We start from the raw sequence: 22,780 nt of genomic DNA on the forward strand, positions 1-22,780 counted from the left end.
TGGTTCACATCATGGCCCATACTCTCCTCTATTCCATCATGTAGGCCCTGTGAGGATTTACAATGTCCGGTGATTACACATCCCACAGTCGAGGGCTCATCTGCCACCTTGGAAGTTATTCTGTACCTGCAATTGGAAACGCCATTTCCCAAAAATGGGGGAGGAAGAGATGGTTGGGCACCAATTTCAACTACTGATTAGTAAATTCAGTGGGCTAAAGCATAATCCTAAAGACAGCTGAAGTTTGAACATGTCCAAGTTAGAAAGAGGCCAGTAGCTGCCATTTTATCTCTGCCTCTGGCACAAAGGGAAGTGGGGTGGACTGAAAATCACAGTGCTGGTGGGGACCAGCTTCTTTCCATCCAGATCTGATTGCAGGTCTAGCATAAGTGCCAGTCTCTTGGGGAAAATACGGGCCACTCTGCAGAGACCAGGGATCATCTTACGCTGGTGCTGCAGACCACCTCAGGAGCTATTCTATGGCTAAAATTGGAAGCTCCAATTCCCCAAAACAAGGGAGGAAGAGACAGTTGGCCACTGACTTCAGCTGCTGGTTAGTAAATTCAGTTGGCTAAAGTATAGCCTTAAGAACAGCTGAAGTTTGAAACTGTCCAAGTAGAAATGAGGCCAGGAGCTGCCATTTTGATACTACCCCCAGCATGAGGGGAAGCTGAGCTGATTAAATATCACAGTGATGGTAAGGACCAGCTTCTTTCACCCAGATCAGCCTGTAGCTCTAGCCTAGACTTCAGTTCCACCTCTAGCAGGGAGGAAGCTGGTGAGCCCTACACCAGCCTCTCTGGGTAACTGCAGGTATTTTTGGCTGGCACAGACTGAATAGTCAGAAATCTACTGGGGCTACTACGGTCAATTTGGACACGCATGGCATAGATTGCTGTGCGTACCTGCAACTCCATCCTTGCCCAGGTAAGGAAGTAAGGGGCATGAAGCTTCATCAGTCTCTCTGGGCAACTACAGTCTAGGCTTACACAACTTGGATTATTACACACAGCTGTGGTTCTGTCTCTACCCCTGAGGAGAGAGTTGGGAGAAACTTCATCAGTCCCTGGGACAATGAGGACAGCTGGAGCCTCCATACTTGCAGCACCAACTAAATCCATGTCTCTTACTACACAACCACTAAGAGAGAAAGGACAAGAAAGCCCTAAATTACAGAAACTGCACTCAGAATAAAAATATCTAGTAAGCCAGATGCCAAGACACCAACAAAAAAAATACAAGCTGCACCAAGAAACAGGAAGATATGGCCCATTTAAAAGAACAATATAAGCTGCTAGATGACATAAAGGAGTTCAGGCAACTAATGAAAGATGTTCAAACAAATCTCCTTAATAAATTCAATGAGATTGTTAGAGAGACTAAGGATATTAAGAAGGTATTGAATGAGCACAAAGAAGAATTTGAAAGCATACATAGAAAAATAGCAGATCTTATGGAAATGAAAGATTCAATAAATGAAATAAAAAACATTGGAATCATATAATAGCAGATTTGAGGAGGCAGAAGAAAGGATTGGTGAGTTTGAAGAGATGGTCTCTGAAAGCAAACAATACAAAAGAACAGATGAATGAAGGAATGGAAAAAATTGAACAAGTTCTCAGGACACTAAACGACAGCAAGAGATGTGCAAACATACATGTCATGGGTGTCCTTGAAGATGAAGAGAAGGGAAAAGGGGAAGAAGGAATATTTGAAGAAATAATGGTAGAAAATTTCCCAACCCTCTTGAAGGACATAGATATCCATGCCCAAGAAGCACAACATACTCCCATCTGAATAAATCTGAATAGACCAACTCCACGACACATACTAATCAGAATGTTAAATGCCAAAGACAAAGAGAACTCTGAAAGCAGCAAGAGAAAAGCAATGTATAACATATAAAGGATTCCCAATAAGATTAAGTGCTGATTTCTCATCAGAAACCATGGATGCAAGAAGATAGTGGTATGATATATTTAAGATATACTGTAAGAGAGAAACTTCCAGCCAAGAATCTTATATCTGGCAAGTTTATGTTTCAAAAATGAGGATGAGTTTAGAATTTTCACAGATAAACAGAAATAGAGAGAGTTTGAAACAGGAGACCAGCTTTTCAATAAATACTGAAAGGTGTGCTAAAGTCTGAAAAGAAAAGCCAGGAAAGAGAGTCTTGGAAGATAGTCTAGAAATGAAGATTATATCAGTAAAAGTACCTAAAAGTGTCAAAAGAGTGGTGAAAATAAAATATGGCATATAAAACCCAAGTCTTTTGGGAAAAAAATTAACCAACAATATAAAGCACTTGTATTTAAAAATCTACAACTCATTGTTAAAAGAAATTAATAAAAGACCTAAATTATTGGAAGAACATTCCATGCTCATGGATGGGAAAACTAAATACCATTACGATGTCAATTCTACCAAAATTGATATACAGATGCAATGCAATCCTGATAAAAATTCTACCAACATTTTTAAAATAAATGGAAAACATGATTATCAAATTTATAATTTAGTATAAGGTGTCCTGAATAGCCAAAAACATCTTAAAAAGGAAAAGCGAAGTTGTAGGACCCTCACCTCAGAACTTTAAATCATGTTATGTAGATGCAGTGGTAAAAACAGCATGGTAGTGCATGAAGACAGACATATAGACCAATGGAACTGAACTGATGGTTCAGGAACAGACCCTCACATGTATGGTCAAGTGATTTTTGACCAGCCCATCAAACCCACCCACCCAGCTTGGGCAGAGCAGTCCATTCAACAAATGGTGCTAAGAGAATTGTATATCCATAGCTAGAAGAAGGAAGAAGAACCCCTATCTCACATCTTATATAAAAATTAAGTCAAAATGGATCAAAAACCTAAATATAAAAGCAAGAACCATAAAATTTTTAAAAGAAAATGTAGGAAAATATCTTCAAGACCTGGTTGTAGGTGGTGGATTCTTAAAAGAGATAAGAGGAGGACTAAGATGGACTACTGATATTTAATGTATGTAGAAGTTTTTAATTAACTTTACTATAAAAGTGTGAAAATGTATAGAGTTGATGGTAACACATTATAGTGAGTAATGGCTGTTTTATAAATGGGAATGTGGCTGAAAAAGGTGGTCTAGGGATGTAAATTCCAATTGAAAGAAAGCTAGAAGATAATCTAGGGCCTAACACAGTAAACCCAGAGTTGGGTGGGATTTGTGGTTAATGTTATAGATGCAAGAGTGCCCTTTGTGAGCTAGAACAAATGTATTAATACATTACTAATGCAGGGTGGTGGAAATGTAAGAAGGATGAGAAAGATACAACTGGAGTGATGCATGGGCTGTATAGTTAATAGTAATAATGTAATATTCATGCATCTATGCCAAAGATGTACTGTGTTGATAATGGGGGAGTATGTAAAAAGTGTGCCAAATGTATACTCTGGCCCTGGTAATAGTTTGATGATAACTATCTCATAATATGTAACAAATGTTCTACCACAGTGTGGTGTGTTGATAGAGGGTTATTGTATGGGAATTCTGCACATGTGCATGATTGTTTTGTAAATTTACAACTTCTGCCATAAAAATATATTTAAAAAATAATAATACAGTGAGTTGGGGGAAAATACACCAAAAGTAAGATAATGACTACAGTTAGTAGTAAGCTTTTGACAATATTCTTTCATAATTTGTAACAAATGTCTCACAACAATGCAAGGTGGTGGATTGATGTATGGGACCCGTGTATGATGTTATGCATGTTTCCTTTGTTAGTTCACAACTTTTACTATATACTTATTATTTATGTATGTTCATATTTAAATTATATAATAATAATAAAAGGGGGGATTAGAGGAAAAATACAAGAAATGTGAGATACTTTGGTTAGTAGTAATAGTTTGAGGATGCTCCTTAATCATTAGTTAAAAATGTTTCACAGCAAGCAATGTATTGGTGGTAGGGTGAGGTATGACAGCCCTGTATGATGTTATGTATGTTTGTTTTATAAGTTCACAACTATTGCTATACACTTATTGTTTATGTTTGTTTATGTTTGGGTGATATACTTCAATAATTTTTTTAAAAAGCACACTGCCAGGTTCTGGAATAATATAATTGCTTAATTTGTTTTAATTATAATTTAGAAAAGATCTTTCCATAGTTTTCAAAAATTTGACAATTAGATTATTCGTTACTCTTGTTTTAAGGCGATTAAAAGGTTTAAATTGGGGAATTACAAGACAAACTGTGATTCTTAATTCCCCAGCCTACAAGATAGGGTTTAAAGCTAAACCTACATTTCCCTATCTTGTCATACCTAGCCCTTCACCCATAAGGGCCCTGGGGGGCTAGGCAGGTCATGGAGCTTAGGATAAAATATTCCTCTCCCAATAATTTCTATATTCAGAATTTTATATGACCTTTCCATCCTGCTTAGCCTCTCTAGTTTGGTTATATAAACATTTACTTATATAAGTGCTTATTTAATTTTTAACAATTTGAATAGAGTGCTTTAAAGAATTTTCATTTGTTAATTTGATATTACCATTCCAATGCATGAAAATATATGCTGGGCAAATAGGCAGATATAAATAGAGAGTTAGACACAGAAACATACAACTCACTAATGTTACTTATAATTTTCATTCTCTTTACAAAATAAGTTTAACTGGAAAATAATATATTTAAACAATCTCTTTGAAGGCTATTTCTGATTAATCTGTACTGTGATCATGCAGTTTTGCATAAGAATTTCGTTCTTTTAATTACTGGCTTATAATCAAACTCTTCCAAATGCTTTAAAATATAATCTACAACATTTTCCTTTATCTTAGTGTTGGCTTATTTCCCATTTCGACTTTGATAGACTTTGGATGAACAACACTGATTGCAGTATATACTCACAGAGGTCATTGAAGTCTCAGGGAAAACTGGCTTCTTTCATGACTTGCTGCTTTCAGAATGCTCAGTGCTCAAGGTAGGGTTCCCTCCTCCCCAGTCCTCAGAGATAATAGGACTCCAGTGGCTATACACTTATTGTTTATGTATGTTCATATATAAAGGGTATAAAGATAATAACAGGGTGGGTTAGGGGACATATATTTTGGTTAGTAGTAATATTTTGACAATGCTCTTTAATCATTAGTTAAAAACGTGTAACAACAAAGCAAGGTGTTGGTGGTAGGGTGAGGTACAAGAGTCCTGTATAATGTTATATATGTTTGTTTTGTAAGTTCACAACTATTATTATGCACTTATTGTTTATGTATGTTTATGTATGAGTGATATATGTCAATAAATTTTTTAAAAATTAGGGCTCTGATTTGACCACATCAGTGAGGCGTGCCTCAGGTTGAGTCCCCACCCCCTTGGTGGGCCTATAAAAATGGACACTCACTCAAGAAGACCATGAGAAGGGAGAGAACTTTGCCATGTGACAGAAAGGAGAAGTCTCAAACAGCTAAGGCCCCGGGGAGAGATGAACCTTTCACCTGGTAGTTTGCAGCTGATATAGGAAGCCCTGAGAGGTAAGCCCTAACCAGGAGAGAGCAGACTGGAAGCCCTGAGGTAAAGGAGAGACCAGACAGAGATCAGTGACCGTCTTGCTTCAACACATAGCAAGTGTTGAAAGCAACCTAAATTTGGACTCTTTATGGCCTACTAACTGAAAGCTTTTACCCCAAATAATACCCTTTCTAAAAGTCAACAGATGCCTGGTACTTTGCATCAGTACTCCATTGGCAGACTAATACACAGGATCTACCAGAGGCTATTTTTTATTGCTTCTACCAGCTTTCCTTGAAACAAGGCTGGGTTTTCATCCTGCCTCTGAGTACTTTCCTTGAGCTTATTAAAATTGACTGGGTTGATAGTGCACTTCCTCAGGCCTTTGAGGAGACAAGTGGCCACGTGGTCTCTGGTCCTCACATCTGCTTGTCCTTTCCTTCCCTCTTACACAAGTTTAACTGGAATTCAGGGCCCCCTACAGAGGCCACTGTTGGTCATACTGCAGGCACGTGGTATGGCAGGAAAAGATTAACCTCTTCCTTTTAGACCATCAGTAGTTCGGTTGTCCCAATTACTGAGAAGACACCCCAGTGGGGAGTCTCCTGGAATGCTAGAGGCTGTGCCCATTGTTCTAGTGAAAAATGGTAAAACTCCATCAGTTGATCCAGCATTCCAGATTCTAGCCGGACTGAACTTTTGCCCTTCAAACTGAAGCACCCAAGCCACAAGTCTTGGGGAATATTTGGAGTTTCTGCCAAGCCAAATTTTCTACCTAGAAGGGGCACTGGGTAGGGACCTGTCCTTTGGTCTACTCTTATTTATTTATTTATTTATTTATTTACACTCTCCCCCCACCCCCAATGTCTGCTCTCTGTGTCCATTCACAGTATGTTCTTTTGTGTCTGCTTGTATTCTCAACAGGTGGCACTAGAGATCTTTCTCTTTTTGTTGTGTCATCTTGCATCAGCTCTCCTTGCACAGGGGCCACTCTTTGCGTGGGGGGCAGCCTTATGCGGGGACATCCCTGCATGAGCTGACACTCCCTGTGCACAGCAGCACTGCACATGGACCAGCTCATCACATGAGCCAGGAGGCCCTGGGTATCGAACCTTTGGACCTCCTTTACAGTAGGCGGATGCTTTATTTGTTGAGCCACATCTGTTTCCCTTGGTCTACTCTTGACAGCAGTCTTAGAGAGGTTGGCTGTGAGAAAGTTCATTTTACTGCCACTGCCAGAGACCGAGTTTTACAATTAAAACCAGACATTAAGAAACACATTAAAAAGCAGAGACTGATTATTCTTGCTGCTTATAGGCAAACAGCTTCAGTGGCCCCAGAGGTAATGAATTATGAGAAACCTCTGGGCCCAGGGTGAGAATGTCGGGGGCTTTGCTAATAAAAGAGGGCATATACAGACTTTAATGAAAAGTTTAGACTCACCATTCCTCACTGGGAGTTGGTGAGCATTACTTCACTCTTTGTCTCTAGCTTGGCTTGCCAATTACATTAGCTCTGGGTTCTGGGCTTCTAGATTCTTGGTTATGTTGCATAAAGGAATTTATGAGCACACCATAGGATAGGCAAGGGAGTTAAAAATTTATTAAGAAACAAGAAACGAGATAAGTACACACCCAAGGCATGGATGTGGGCCATGCTATGGGGTGAGACATACCTTTATTTTAAAAGCTTTAGATTACATAAATGATTAAATGATACATTGAAAATATGAGGATTTTGGTATATTCCATCCCTTCTCCCTCCCACACCTTTCCCCATTAACATCTTTCATTAGTGTGGTACATTTGTTATAATTGATGAGCACATATTGAAGCATTGTTACCAATCATAGTCTATAGTTTACATTATAGTTTACACTTTGTACTGCACATTTTTATAGGTTTTGACAAAATGTAGAATGGCCTGTATCTGTTGTTGCAATGTCACTCAGAACAATACCAGTGTCCCCAAAATTCCCCATTGTATACCTATGGGATGGGGAAAGGTAGTATTTTATATGCTGAGTTGGCTTAGAGAGAGGCCACATATGAGCATCCAGGAAGCTTTCAGGAGGTAACTCTTAGGAAATATGTACTTAGGAAATAGGCTAAGTTTCAATTTCAGAAGAACAAGGTTCATAATTACAAGCATTAATATCAAGGGCCTGGCATATTGGTCTGTCCTTCTTCACTAAGCACTGCCCATGTACTCTACACATTCTTGTCACTCTATTAGAGAATGTAGCAGGACTTCCCAGGATGGGAATTAAAATTTTTTTTGTTGTTGTTATTGTGTGGGTCTCCACCAACCAAGACAATACCCCATGACCACTTGAACATATTCATATTCCTCAAAGGCATGCCCCAAGTGGACCCCTCCCACACATCCCCTGACACCAACACCCTGCAACCCTTCTGCAATTCAAAATCTCCCCAAAAACAAAGCCAAAAATAAATGAAATAATAAAATAATAAGAGATAACAAATAAAACACAAAAAGACACATTGTGTCTTTCATCACCTTAAGATATGCTATCTTTTATGTACAGTGACAATTTCTTCTATATATTCCCTCAGTGTCTTAATTTTTGCTTTATTTTCAAAGAAGCTTTAAGTTATAGAAAAGTCACATAGAAAATATAGGGGATTCCCCTAAACCCTACATTCTCCCCTTCTCACATTTCCCCCTATTATTAACATTTTGCATGAGTATGGTACATTTGTTACAATTGATGACAAATATTGAAGCACTGCTACTAACCATGGTCAATGTTTTACATTATGGCTTACATTTTACACTGTACACTTTTGTAGGTTTTGTTAAAATGTAATCCATCACTGCAAGATCACGCAGAACAATTCCAATGCCCAAAAAATGCCTTATGTTCCAACTATTCTATTCTTCCACTCTACCCCATTCCCTTGGAAACTATGGTAACCACTAAGATTCAATTTTTGAAGAATAAAGTTCAGTGTTACATGCATTAATATTGAGGGCTTGACATATTGGTATGTTTCCTTTTATTAGGCACTGCTTATATTCTTGAGATATTCTTGCCCCTCTAATTGAGAACATTGCAGGAGTCTTCAGGATGGGAGTTTAATATTTTTTTGTTTATTGTATGGGTCTCCACCCACTGAGATAACACACTGTAACAAGATGAACATTTTCATATTCCAAAGAAGCATGCCCCAGGTGCACCCTACACCAGTAACCCTCTCCTGTCATATTTGTCAAAAGAACATTCCCACCATTGTAGTTTTAATCATAGACCTACAAATCCCCAGAGTTCAATAGCTCAGTTGTTGAAAGCCTGTTTCACAAGTACAAGGTTCAGGGTTCAATCCCCAGAGATGCCTTAAAAAAAAAAAAAAAGAACACACTATGAATTTTGTTCCTTCTTAATCCCTTTCCTTCAAACTTAATAATATTATACAATAATGGGGACCTTAAAAACAAAGCCCAGCAATTACAGTACCAATAATGGCTTTCGAATTTTCTCCCCTATCTCTATTCAGTGAAGAAAAGGGTGTTATGATTTGTAATTATTCCTTGAAAAATATGTTTAGTTCTTGGGCTTTTAGAATAGGTTAGAAGAAAAGGTACAAAATTGCCCACACAGCCAAAAAACAAAAACAAAACAGAAAATTTTCCCAGCAGTCTTGTCAATTTTGCATGACATTTCTCAGTGTGGTGGGCCTATGTTGAAAATGGCACCAGATTGTCACCTCTGAATGGTAAAAGTTGAGGCAGCCAAGGTGCTTCATTTATTTGTTTTTTTAATTGGTTTGCTTGCTTGTTCCCATTAGGGCTAGGGGTATCTAGCTTCGTTCTAAGTATTTACTAATTACTATTGGCAGTAAGAAAGGCCTGCTGTGTCTCAGTTGTCCCTCTGTGATGAGGCAGGTGAGGCACGGTTAAAGGCCGAAAAGTAAACACAACTGTTTTTGAAAGTGCGCACACCTCGACAGGACCCAGGGATTTGAATCAAATTGGACACATTTTGGGGGGATGGTCTGAAACTGTATATTCATAAAGTTTGATTTCCTTCAGTAAAGAAAAAAAATATCCTTATGTCTACTTTACTTGGTCTTCCAGGAGAGGAAAATAATAAGTACCAGGAGGTGACAGAGTTAGGCTATTTCTTATTTTGTTGACCTTCGTATTTTTCTGATGGTGGTGGCATGGATGCCTGCCACTACAGGCTCTGCCAAGGTTTTGACAGAGGTATGAGTGTGTTTGGATGTTTAATGAAACTTGTGTTTTTATGCAGAGGAAGTGTATTTCAAATATACATTTCTTTGGTCCCCCAGTGTTTGTTTTTAGTGTAAAAATTCTTTCAAATATAGTAGGTGTTTTCTTGGTAAGCAAAACATTCGAACGTGTGAGCTCTCCTGACCTTTGGCTGGCTGTTCTGTTTACGAACAGAGCAAGTGGTTAGTGTGCCAGCGACTGCAAATCCATCAGAGCTGTGACTGGTCTCCTGTGATGACAGCGCCCACTCCCTACCTCTTATGTGGTGGTTTTTCCAGCAGAACTCCCTACCCTTTAGGACATCTATGTCCACTAATTCTTAAGCACGAGGACAAATTACTTTTCAATTCTCTAAACTGAATAGGGGAGAGATGGAAACAACAGAAGAAAGAAGGCAATTTTCCTGCTTTGAGAACTTCCTGCATATTGCTGTGCAGTCATTTCAAATGTCAGCATTTAGTGCAGAGAATAAAGTGGGCGTCCTGTCGTGGGGTGTGAAAACATGGTTAAAAAGTCAAGAGTACACAGTAGGTGGCACTAGGATCCATTTTTATTTCTGAAATAAAACTAAATTGGTTTGATTACATGTAAGAGCTCCTTTCATTTTATCATTTTAAAAATCAGTTATTTTGACTGATTTAAGTACAAACTGGATGGTTTGTGAAGATAGTAATCCCCTGATATACTTACCTGGTTTAAACAAAATAGACTCCTAGGAATAGTTACACAAAAGTAACCCTGCCTCTTTGTTTCTCACCTGATCTTAGATGATATAATCATTTGGAATTCAGGGGAAAGGTTTAGAGTATAAAATTTCCTAGGCTATCTATGAACTTGTTGATTTGATGTGTTGGAAATGATCACTTAGCTCTTCATCTCAGTTCTGAACTTTTTCTATTTAGCTCAGCTAACTTGCTCCATTTTTTTTTCTTCCTCTTCTCAACTGAGAAAATAGATTTGGAAATTAACTGGTACTGTAGGATATTTCAAAGATCAAGAAAGAGAAGTTTTGTTTCCATTTCTAAATGATACAAGAATTTAAAAAGTAGAGAATGATAACTGAATATGGTCACAACTAATTAAAATGTTATATTCAGAACAGATTGAAATGTTGCAAAGGAGAAAAATTTTACGATGCTCAAAATCCATCAGGCTTCTGAATTAGCTGAATTCACAGTCAGTCTTCATTATTGACTAGAAGAAATGATATGATATTCTCCTCCTTTGCTTGAAAATTTATTGAATTGCTACTAAAAGCTTGTAGAAGGAAAGGGAACCTTCCCAGAAGTAATTATGCTGCACTTTCTCACTGAAATTTTTTAAGTTTTCCCTTGTACAAAACAGTTTTATATGAAACTGAGGAAACCAAAAAGCTAAAGAAGACTATGATGTCCTTGTCTAGATTTAGTCCATACTTGCAAGGTTGAGAAGTGGCAGTTGAATATAGATGTCTCAGAATATGGCCTATCTGTCAAATGACAGCTGGTCCAAAGCCCAAAGAGAAAGGCCTAAGATGTAGCTGAGGCTAAGAATAATTCTGGAAAGAACTAAGCAGCTGTTGTGTAGTTGTGATAATGGTGATCATTAGCACAGCCTCTTTTTCATTCCACCACATTAATTTGTTGTTTTCGCCAAGTGATGATGCTACTAGGTGATTTATTAGAAAGGATGGTATGTGCATAAAGGTTTGCTGAGGGAAAGGTTCTAAAACAATTAGACCAAATTAAGTCTTTTCTTTTTGATGGAGTAACAGTAATGTTCTGTCACACATTAACTAAAAAGCCTTGGAAAATTGATTTTTGTTGTCCTTCGTAATAACGCCGAGAGCATGTCATGTGCATTGCTATTAGAATTCAATTGAAAGTGACTCCCAAGAGGTAAGTCAGGAGAACTTGGTCATGTGGAACTCATGAAATGATGACCTTTTAAATTACCTACTTATTTATTTATGTACTCATTTTAGTATCCATTGGTAAGTTTTGACAATTTAAGCCCTTTATAAATACCACCACATAGAACATTGCCATTGTCCTCAAAAGTTCCCCATTTAATCCACCTCAGGTTGGTCCAGGGAAATGCTGATTAGCCTTCTGGCACTATATATTTGATTTGTCTGATTTAGAATTCCATAGAAATTATATAGTGTGTGCTCTTTTGTGTGTAGATACTTTTGCTTAGCAAAATGTTGTTTTAGGTGTATTTAGTTGTTGTAAGGTTCAGTAAGTCATCCCTTTTTATTTTTATTGATGAATTGTATTTCAGTGTATAAATATGCCACAGTGTACCTGTTCTAGGACATTTGAGTTGTTCAGCTATTATGAATAGAGCTGTTTTGAACATTTGTTTATAGATATTTGCGTGACCATATGTTTTCATTTTTTTGGGGTGAAAACTTAGAAGTAGAGTAGTGTGTTCTTTGGTAATTATGTATTTAACTCTACAAGAAACTACAGAACTGTTTTCCCAAAAATGTACTTTTTAACATTTCCTCTAGCAATGTTGAGATTTCCAGTTGTTCCATGCCCTTGCCAAGACCTGGTATTGTTAGATTTTTATTCTTCCGTTCTAATGGGTTTGTAGTGTTTTCTCGTTGTGGTTTTTATTTGTCTTCTCTGATGACTCATGATATTAAACCTATTTTCATGTCCTTTTAGCCATTCCATATTTTATTGTTGAAGTGCCCGTGTAAACCTTTGCCCATTTTTTATTGACTTGTTTGCATTATAAGTTGTAAGAATTCTTCATGTATTTTAGAGACAGGTTATTTTCATATATATACAAACATATATATGTGGATATATATGTATATTATATATACACATTGAGAGTATTTTCTTCATCTGCGGCTTGCCTTTTCATTTTCTTAAAAGTGATTTCAAAAGAGCAGAACTTTTCAATTTCAATGTAATTCAGTATATCATTTTCTTTTCTTTTATGGTTGATATTTTTGAGTTGAGATACAGACCTTAGTTAATTCTACTACCATGTATATGCAGTGATCCAAAGCAGAAAGATGGTTATCCTTGACTCATCTCTTCCTATGAGAGTCACTATTAGTTCTTCATCTTAAATATCTCCAGACACCATTTATTTATCTCTATATTCCAGAAAGTCATCCTTTCTTCCCTGGATACTATAATAACCTTAATGGATGTTAACCTGATCACAATGGTTTTTGTATTTGTCAGGTTTCTCTAAGGAAACAGAATTAGATATCTGTAAATAGTATGAGATTTCATAAAATTCTCTCACATGACTATGGAGATGCACAAGTCCAGATTCTCCAAGCAGGTTGCGAACCAGGGGCTCTAATGAAGGTTCTTGATGAGTTCCCAGGAGACCTTGACTGTCCAAAGTCAAGCTGAAAATTCCCTCTCTTCTTCTGTGTGTCTTCTTTTTTTTTTTTTCTTTGCTACATCTTTATATTACAGGTAAAACATTGGAATTAATCTAGATGAACAATAACAGCTAAACGATGGCATATCTATGCAAGAAACATTAAGTAGTTATAAAGTTATTTATACAGAGTTTGTGATAGTATGGTATATTAGTCAGCCAAAAGGGGTGCTCATGCAAAGTACCAGAAATTGTTTGGTTTTTGTAAAGGGTATTTATTTGGGGTAGGAGCTTACAGATACCAGGCCATTAAGCATAAGTTACTTCCCTCATCAAAGTCTATTTTTACGTGTTGGAGTAAGATGGCGGTCGACATCAGTGAGGGTTCAGGCTTCCTGGGTTCCTCCCGGCTCAGCTCCTGTTTTCTCCACAAGGACAGCTGTAGACTCTGAAGCTCTCTAGGCTTTGCCTCTCTCCACAAGGTCAGCTGTAGACTACCAGGTGAATGGCTCTCTCTCTTTCTCCAGGGCTCCAGCTTAAGACTTCAGCATCAAGCTCCAACATCAAAACTCCAATATTAAGAATGCTCAACTCTGTTCTTTGCCATGCCTAATCATAATTCAATCATGCCCAGGTTACAGATCCGATTACAAGCATAATCCAACATCCATTTTTGAAATTCATAACCATATCAAACTGCTACATTCCACCCTCTGAATTCCAAAAAGACATTACAATATTGAAAAAAAAAACAAAACAAAACCTTAAACCAGTAACAATGCAAGTACTAAATCATACCACAATCATTTTAAAGAAATATGGTTGAGTATTAGTTTATATCAGCCTATTAAGAGGGCAGGACTCAACCCTGAGTTACCTCCTACTAACATGGTTGAGTCAAAGCCCCAGTCCTAATAGGTAATTTAATCAAGTTATGTCAGCTGAACTAATGCATTTAAAGGATGTCACACCCAGAGGAACAGACCAGTTTACAAACATAATCTTTTTCTTTTTGAGGATTCATGAATAATATCAAACTGCCACAAACCCAGTGTTCTTAGAATAAAGTGTAAAATTTAAATCAGGTCCCTAATGATTTGGACCTAATCTAAACTTCCAGTTTCTTCATTTTCCATTTTCTTCCCTTACCCTACTGGGCAGTATTTAACTCTTTAGCTATGAACTTCATTGTAAATTTTATCATCTCCTCAAACTCCAAGCTTTTTTTGCATATTTTAGTAAAGCTACTTTCTACTCATTTTTATGACTCTAGTTAGGTTTCCTTTCCTCTGGGAGGCCTCACCTGATGCCCAAGGCTGGATCATATGGCTCTCACATTGGTGTCCATTTATTATACTATGAATAGACAAGCCATGGATGTATTTTCAAGAAAGTGAGATTAATGCTATGGAAAAGATCTCCTGAAAAGGGCACTTTCAGGTGGAAAAGCACATTTTTTGCTTCAAGATCATCCTTTACAATATGAAACTTTTTAATTATATAGAGACACTCTAGATACTGCATGAAAAAAGTCAGAACAAGGATTCTTTATGGTTTTGAATTGCCATGAATCAAGGTCAGTGGGTAAAGTGATCAGGATCCTTAGGGAACAGCAGAGAACTAGATAACAAGAAAGCCATAGGCAGGCGCAGTTGTCTAAACAAACATTAGCCAGGGGCCTAAACTGTTTACCCTTCCACTCCTCAATCTAAATCAGGATAAAAACAAAATGGGTTGAACTATAAAAGCTCACAAACTCAAAAAGTCCAGTGGAACTTGACAAGAAATAGACTTCTGTGAGTGTGACCAAGCTAGACAAAGGGTGTGCAAAGGCCAATGCCAGTTGAGAATATGTGCGCCACCTGGAGGTATGCAGAGTAAGTAAACAAAACAAAACAGCAAAATGAAATAGCCTTTGCCCAAAGTAATCAATGTGCAACATCTCTTCCTTTGTGCTAGGAATCTGTGACCTTGGGATGTCTTCTGAAGAGAGATGAGAATGGCAGACCACCCTGAGCCACATAAGGGAGAACTGGAAACTCCATTTGAAGATGGGAAAGGAGGCAGGGGAGTATCAACAAGGGAAAGCAAAAATCAGGGTTAGGAAAAGACAGAAAAGAGGACTGAGCTGAGGTTGTTTATAAATTAGGAGCAAATTAGGATGGCGGATGATGGTGATGTAAAGGCTGAAAAGGAAGTGGGGGAATAAATAGTTTTTGGAACGTACTATGCTTATCAACAAAAGTATATACAACACCTCTCTTTTCTCAAAATAAATCTTGAAAATATGAGTTATATCCTCCTTGACACATGGACAAATCGGTCTACTTGTATAAGTTCACACAGAACTCAGGTTAGCACCATCTAACACTAACTTCAAGTCTCTAAAGTAGGTGGAAGATTTGGTAAACTGAGGCTTGGGAATCAGAAACAGGTTGAAGATGAAATGCTTCAGGGTTATAGGTCAGTGCTTCTCAAACTTTAATGTTCATCTGAACCCACTGAGAATCATGTTGAAATGCAGATTCTGACTCTGTAGGTATGGGACGAGGCCTGAGATCCTGTGTTTCTAAGGGGCTCTCAGGTGACATCCAAACTGCTGCTCTGTGGACTACATTTGAGAAGCAATGCCTCAGCAGTACCTTATATTGCCAGAATAATTTTTTTTTCTTGCTCTAATTTTAAAATCCAGAAACGTGTTCAAGAATATATATTTTTTTGAAGGGGCAAGCTTAATTGCATACAAGCTAGTTTCTGAACTGTGAGATCTACTTGTTTTGTGTCAGAAGATCTGGATTTTAACCAGCATTTCACTAATTCCTAGCTGAGTGATTTTGGGGCAAAGCAACTGTCCTCTTAAAGAATCAGCATCCTCATCTATAAAATACAAATAATAAAAACATTTACTACTGAATAAATACTAATGCACTTCACCAATGTTATAATTTCAATTGTAAAATAATTTTACTGGTGAGGACTTTGGAACAATGTCAGGCATTTAACCAACAACAAAATGGAGGTTTAGAATGGTTGAATAAGTTGCTCAAAATTAAGACTACTGTGTGTGTGTTTGTGTGTGTGTGTAAGGAAGGGCAAATACTTTTTGCAGGGGCCTGCTGAAACCCCCCAAATCAGCAGCATTCTAGCACCAGACATGAGACTGCACTCCTACAAAGAGACCAGCTAGGAGGTCCCAGAGGAAACTGTAGGAATGATTTCTGGGGAACTGGATGGGGTGCAGGTGGAGAATTACAAAGCCCTGGGAAGATTAGAAATGGAAGAGGGTGGGTAGTGGGGAAGTTTGAAGTGGGAACTTGTGATGGGGACCACGTGGACTGGTGTCAGTTTGGGACACTCTTCCTGGAAGGTACTGCTGCTCTCAATGGCCTCTGGCCTCCAGCTATAGGGCTCTTAAACAATTTGAAGGAAGGTACTCCAAATTGCAGGGCCCCCAGGTGTGTTCCCAAAGTAGGGACCTCCTTGCTGGGTCTAAGGGCAGCACTAATACAAAGTTAAATGGCTAATAAGGATTCCAATCTAAGATTTACTGACTCCAATGCCCATGATCTTAACCCAGACAAACACCATTTACATAGCTGGTGTTAGATCAGACTTGAGATAAAATACAAAGCTTCTTTATTGTGCAATCATTTTGTCTTCTACCCTGGAAAGGGACATGAGTAGGATCTTTATAGCCTGACTTAAAACTCTTGAATGGTAGAGGGACGAGTTTTCATCACCATCATTATAACATTTTAAACTTACAATCTTGGGAATGGCGACCTTTATAAAACACAGTAAAATGTCTGGCAATGTTAAATTTCTAAAATGTCTTCAAATGCTTGCTCTTACTTTCAAAATTTACTTACCCTGGATGGCACTGATCTATATAGCTCATACTTTAAGTAGCTCTGGTCAAACCCAATGTCTGGAGGTCCTCCAATTCATCAGGACTCCAGAATGCCATATCCCATGATTTTCTGAGATATATATTGAAAAAAATAGATATTTATATTCACAAAGAATTCAAGGTTACAATTCATTAACCCAAGTTCAACCAGGTGAGAACTAAAGAAGCCATGCCATTGCTTGGAACTGTCCTCACTTTTCTCATCTCGTGTACATTTTAACTGAGACTTTTTGGAGATTATGGCTTAATATTTGTGATAGAGAAGATTTCAATCTATAGCAGATTGAAGATTGATAGGTTCCTGTGGTTGGTATTTTTTAAAGTTTGAGTTCTATCTTCACTCAATCTTTAGATGTGAGACGTTAACTTCATCAGCTACATACAGGGCTGTTTTTATAATTTGCACTTGAAGACTTCTCCTGTATGCTCCTGATTGGAGGAGTATAAAATACTGATGGAAAATGAAAATTAATTTTATGATGAGTGTGTCTGCCAGATTTTTACATTTCCCCATTCATGTAATCATTTATATGAAACTTCCTTTAGTGGGCAAGAACTCACAGTTGAGGGAATTTGTCTATAATAAAACACTTGGCTTATGTTACATCAGATTAGATGAGATCAATTTCCTTCATTCTTAATTCCTTCCATATCACATCAGAATACTTCTTAAATGAGATGCCTGTAAACAGATCTGGCTCCTTAGAGAGATAAAAAGATATGAACATAAATGTCAAACTGCTTTTTGGGAAAGAAGATTCTCCTTTTGTGCATAATCATTTGAGGAATAGCAAAATACAAAACTAGGTTTAAGGGAATATTTGAGGAAGAAAATAAATATCCAAGATATTTATATATTTTTGCAAAATCAGTTTATATTTTTGAGTCTGAAGACTTGCTATATCCTTTTCTTAACTCTTAAGAAAAGAGTATGTGGCTTCATAGAAACTATAGACAAATAATGTTTATTCGTAAAAGACATAGGAGTCTAAGTGAGCACTGCAATACTGGAAGACCTCCTGTGGGTGTACCACTTTCTAACACTGATTTCCAGTAAGCATATATCAGCTCACATTAATGTGCATATAGAAAGATGTGCCATCTGTTATGGTTTTAAATGCCAGAAAACATTTGTATGGGTTTTCTTGAATTATACTCATATAATTCAGAGAATGTCTTTGATACTCAATAAATTCATTGACCAGCCAAATTAAGGAAAGGTCAAGTTTACCTCCTGATACAAACATTTTTTGGTAACTTTTCAGACATTGCTTGAGATCTTGCCATCTTCTAAATCTGCATAGAATTTATTCCCTCCTTTGGAAATTTTCATTATATTTCCATTCATTCATTCTAGTTATCTTTCTTGTGCATGTGTGTTCTTCCTCCACGTAATTATCAGACAATAAAAACTAAATGATGGCTATGGAGTTCGATTGGTTGGATCTATTTTCCTCTGGTGCGAGAAATGAGTGTAATCACCTGGGTAATGGAATGAACTATGAGAGAGGAGTCAGATCATTTCAACTGATTTTCACTAAGATAAAATTGGATGATGAAGCATTATTTTGTGGTTGGCTGCATAGAGTACCAAGTGACAGATTAGTAATTATAATTTTTGATATTACATGTTGACATGTCCTTGATATGTATGGTATAGGGGAAAGACAATTTAAAAAAATGACTTATAATTCAGTAATCCATGAAATTCTTAGGCTAACAGACCTGTCAAGAACAAATACAATATTAAAAGATTTTAAATAGTTTTTAAACAGATAATTCAAAGACCATCATAGGTAAAGGAGCAAACATTAAAATTCTATACTTAGGTCATATCTCATATCCTGGGGGGGAGGGCGGTGTTAATGTGTTTGGGGCTATAGCCGTCAGTCACAGGAAAATCAGAAAGAAGTGATAAGAAGACTTGTGGTATGTTGGAATTATATGATATCTTATTTTAAACATGTAAGTTTTCCTTTGCTTTTGAAAGCAGGTTATATCAATTTTATACTAGATTCTATCAGTTTAATACCAGGTAATTTCAATATTTAGGCATAGCAATGGGTCACCTGATATTTTTTCTGAAATGTGTTTTGCTTTGTTTTGTTTTTAAGGACACTGGGTAGATCTAGGCAGGTTGTATACTAAACTCTAGATGTCTCTAAGTGCAGTTTTTCACTTGATCCATGAGGAATTACCTGAAGAAGTCACCTTAGGATAGGGTAGATATTCAGTTAGTATTTAGTGATGATGGATTTTAGGGCAAATATATTTTGAGAGCTGGAGTGGTTTTACAAAGAAGGGTAATAAAAATAATTAACCTTTACTAAACACTTTCTTCAGGCAAGATGCTAAGCATTCCACAGGAATCTAAATTCTTTATTAATAACCTCTAAGAGAAAGTCATGATTACACCTCTTTCAGGTTAAAGCAAAACAAATCAAAAGAAACAGAGTTAGAGGAATTGAGCAATTTGCATGAAGTTTTGCCACTAGAAAGTAGAATGCTTGAGCCCTGATCTGAGCCACAGTGCTCTTACTCCAGAGCACACACTCACAACCAACCTCCATCCTAATGTGCCTCTCCACATGAGGCTTCAAAAGTTGTGGTAATAAGCATCAAAAAGGTAAATTAAGGGAACAAAGAAGGCTAGTGAAGAAAGTATACGCATTTTTGGAACATTTTGCCATGGCAGCAAGATGTCTTGTTCTCAGAGAAGATAGTCCAGTACATAGATACATAGTCCTTTAATTATCCTCTTTTTTTTTTTTTTTTTCCCTCTGTGTTCTTGATATAGCTGTTAGCATCCTCTCTTGTGTGAATGATGCTGAAAAGTGCGTCTGTCTCCTGCCTCTGGAAGTGCACCTGAACCAGCCATACGTATTGTAGGTGAGTTGCTTCCAGACCATTTTATGCCATTTTCTAGAGCCATTTTTCTGACTACAAAAATGAATGGACTGTGCTGCGAAGCGAGTAGTGTGAGATAGATGATTCTATTTAGCCATCACTTAACTGACATGCCAAATACTAAAATGTATAAATTCACATGCTTTGGCTTATTCTCTTGCACATTCTTATTGGCAGCCTACTCAAGAATAGGAAGATTCTACTCTAGGGTCATGATTTATCATGGTGTTCATTTCAAGATGCAACAAAATGCCCCCTTGTTCACTGACCAGAGCAGGGAAGGGAAGTAGATTGCAGTACGTATAACTTGCCTGCCCTGAAAGTCCCTTCTTCAGCAAAGGTATTATATAACTTCCAGAAGTGAAAGACCATGCTTGTCAGCTAGGAGATATATAAATTAGATAATTTCTTATAGGTTAAAATTATTTCTTATAGGATAAAATATTTAGAGCTGCTATACAAATGAATAGAATAATGACTTCCTCCTCATAGAAAAGTAGTAATGTGAATATTATAATTCTTTTATTTTAGTTTAGTTGTTTCCAGTCATTGTCAAGTGGGGATCTAGCTCTTTATAAAGTTATTTTTGAATACCTCAATAAGTGTCCGCAAACTTGTATGACATTTCTGTTTTTATAGTCTAGGAATACTCTAGCAGATTTCACATTCACTGAAATTCTTTACTTTTTGTGTTTTTTTTCCTACCTAAATTAAATAATTTGCTGTGTTTAACTCTATACCATTAATGTTCTCCACATTTGTGTGATGCCTTTGTCTTACCTTTCTTCTTTTATTTTTATTATTGGAATTCACAAATTAGTGTATATATATGTTGAGAGTTTAATTATAATTACTATGCCTTAAAGGTTGTGTTAAACCCTAAGTGTCAGGATATTCCTTGTTTCTTTTGATTATCACTCTGGCTTGTTATTTGTCTGCTCTGTCAAGTTGTGCACAGACATAGAACCATGCTAACTAGAATACTACTGAAACCAACCATATCTTGCAGAAGAACTTCAACTTTTGTACTGTTTTAAATTTTATTCATTTATTCTGCAATAGCAGTCTTTGTTTTCCTCAGGAATCAGCAAAAAGCACTTTTTTTCCTTCTACAGTAGCTGCCTTCTGATCTTCTCTTTGATCAAGTTTGTAGCATTGGTGTCAAACTAAATTATTTTTCACTTCAAAACTCTAGTGTTGTATGTATTAGAGGTAACCTCCATGCAGAATAAGCTATTTACTTCAGTGATCGCATCTGCTTTTGAAAAGCATCTATCTCTTTACTGCTTAGTGCCCAATGGTGAATTTTACTTGGTCTTGGATGAAGAGCTGGAAAAAACAATGACCTCATCCTCAACCTTTCCCAGATCAGGAATCAGTCATGTGTTTTAATCATGGTGTCATGTAATGCTCAAGCTGTTTCTTGATTTGTCCTGACTTGCCTCAACTGCCTCTCCTCTTTTGACTACTCTCAAAAATGTATCCATGTTTATTCTGTTCTATTGCCTAATTCATGGGCATATATTGCATGTTGGCAACAGTATGGTGATATGAATGGAACATAAATTTTTGGAGAAAGAGATGACTTCAGTGCTGGCCCAACCGATTATCAACCATTTGATAATGGACACTGTCTATTCTCCCTGACCTTCAACAGCATCATTTATAAAATGTGGTTTATAAAAATAACTTTAGGGATCAGTTTATATCATGTCTCTTATGTTAGAGTCTATATTTTATAATTATATGTATTTATATGTAAATATAATTATAATGTATTAAATTAGGCATTGTACATTACATTTTATGTTATATATTATATGTTTGAAAATTTGTTTCTTTTAGTTTCATCTCAAAGTTAATGTGCTTCATCCAGGTAAATTAATATATTCACGTCTGTTATTTATTTATTTTATTTTTTAAAGACTTATTTTATTTCTTCCTCTCCCCTTCCCCCCTTTGTCTGCTGTGTCCATTTGCTGTATGTTCCTCTGCGTCCACTTGCATTATCCTGCAACACTGGGAAAATACATCTCTTTTTTGTTGTGTCGTCTTGCTGTGTCAGCTCTCCGTGTGCGACACCACTCCTGGGCGGGCTGCTCTTTTTTCACTCGGGGTGGCGCTCCTTGAGGGGCACACTCCTTGCACGTGGGGGACCCCAATGTGGGGATGCCCCTGTGTGGCACTGCATTCCTTGTGTGCAGCAGCAGCGCAGCACATGGGCCAGCTCACCACACAGGTCAGGAGGCCCTGGGGATTGAATCCTGGATCTTCCATATGGTAGACAGACACTCTATCTGTTGAGCCACATCCACTTCTCTCACCTCTGTTATTTTTAATTTAAGCAATTACCCCTTTTTGCTATCAGAGCATAGGTAATACACCCCATTTGAATAATATGAATAGTTAAATAGTGTTTGACTTTGTGTTGTATAGTTGCATTGTATAGTATGTATAGTTTGATCTAATGGTTGGTCTTAGAAAACATGGACTGTGGTGTGTACTAATCCCCAGTACTGGTGGGCTCCCCAAAACTATGAGATTTTTACTTTGAGATTAAAAATAAATCCAGAGTAGTCTCTGGACCCTGTGTTTGGTATTTCAAGTGATCTAAGTCTGTGTGTCATACTGGTGGAATGCCTAAACTATGCTAGTAGTCTTGGAAAGGTACAATTTGCCCATCAGCAAAGGTTCTATTAGGGTAAGTAGAATTATATCAATTGCAGCTGGGGTAAATGTAGCCATAATAGTATAAACAAATGGAGAGAGATGAAATATTTCTCTGGTAGGTTTGGGAGATGGTCAAAAGTCCACTGCAATAAGAACATAGAAGGATTTCTGTTATGAGGAATATAATGAGAAATTAGCCTGAAGATAAC

The 22,780-nt window shown here is 37.2% G+C and overlaps 1 long non-coding RNA gene across 5 annotated transcripts in view; it reads left to right on the forward strand.

Moving 5' to 3' along the window:
• LOC139440012 (uncharacterized) overlaps positions 1-21,947 on the forward strand; it is a 37,358-nt gene extending 15,411 nt beyond the window's left edge. For 3 of the 5 annotated variants that reach the window (XR_011650126.1, XR_011650124.1, XR_011650123.1), the window contains 2 exons: positions 4,825-4,967; positions 15,044-21,947. This is a non-coding gene — a long non-coding RNA (uncharacterized lncRNA). The remainder of the gene's footprint in view (positions 1-4,824; positions 4,968-15,043) is intronic. The other 2 variants (XR_011650127.1, XR_011650125.1) reach the window with 2 other exon arrangements.
• The last annotated feature ends 833 nt before the right edge of the window (positions 21,948-22,780 follow it).

This window comes from Dasypus novemcinctus, chromosome 11, assembly GCF_030445035.2.
Source record: "Dasypus novemcinctus isolate mDasNov1 chromosome 11, mDasNov1.1.hap2, whole genome shotgun sequence".
In the NCBI taxonomy this organism is placed as follows: domain Eukaryota; kingdom Metazoa; phylum Chordata; class Mammalia; order Cingulata; family Dasypodidae; genus Dasypus; species Dasypus novemcinctus.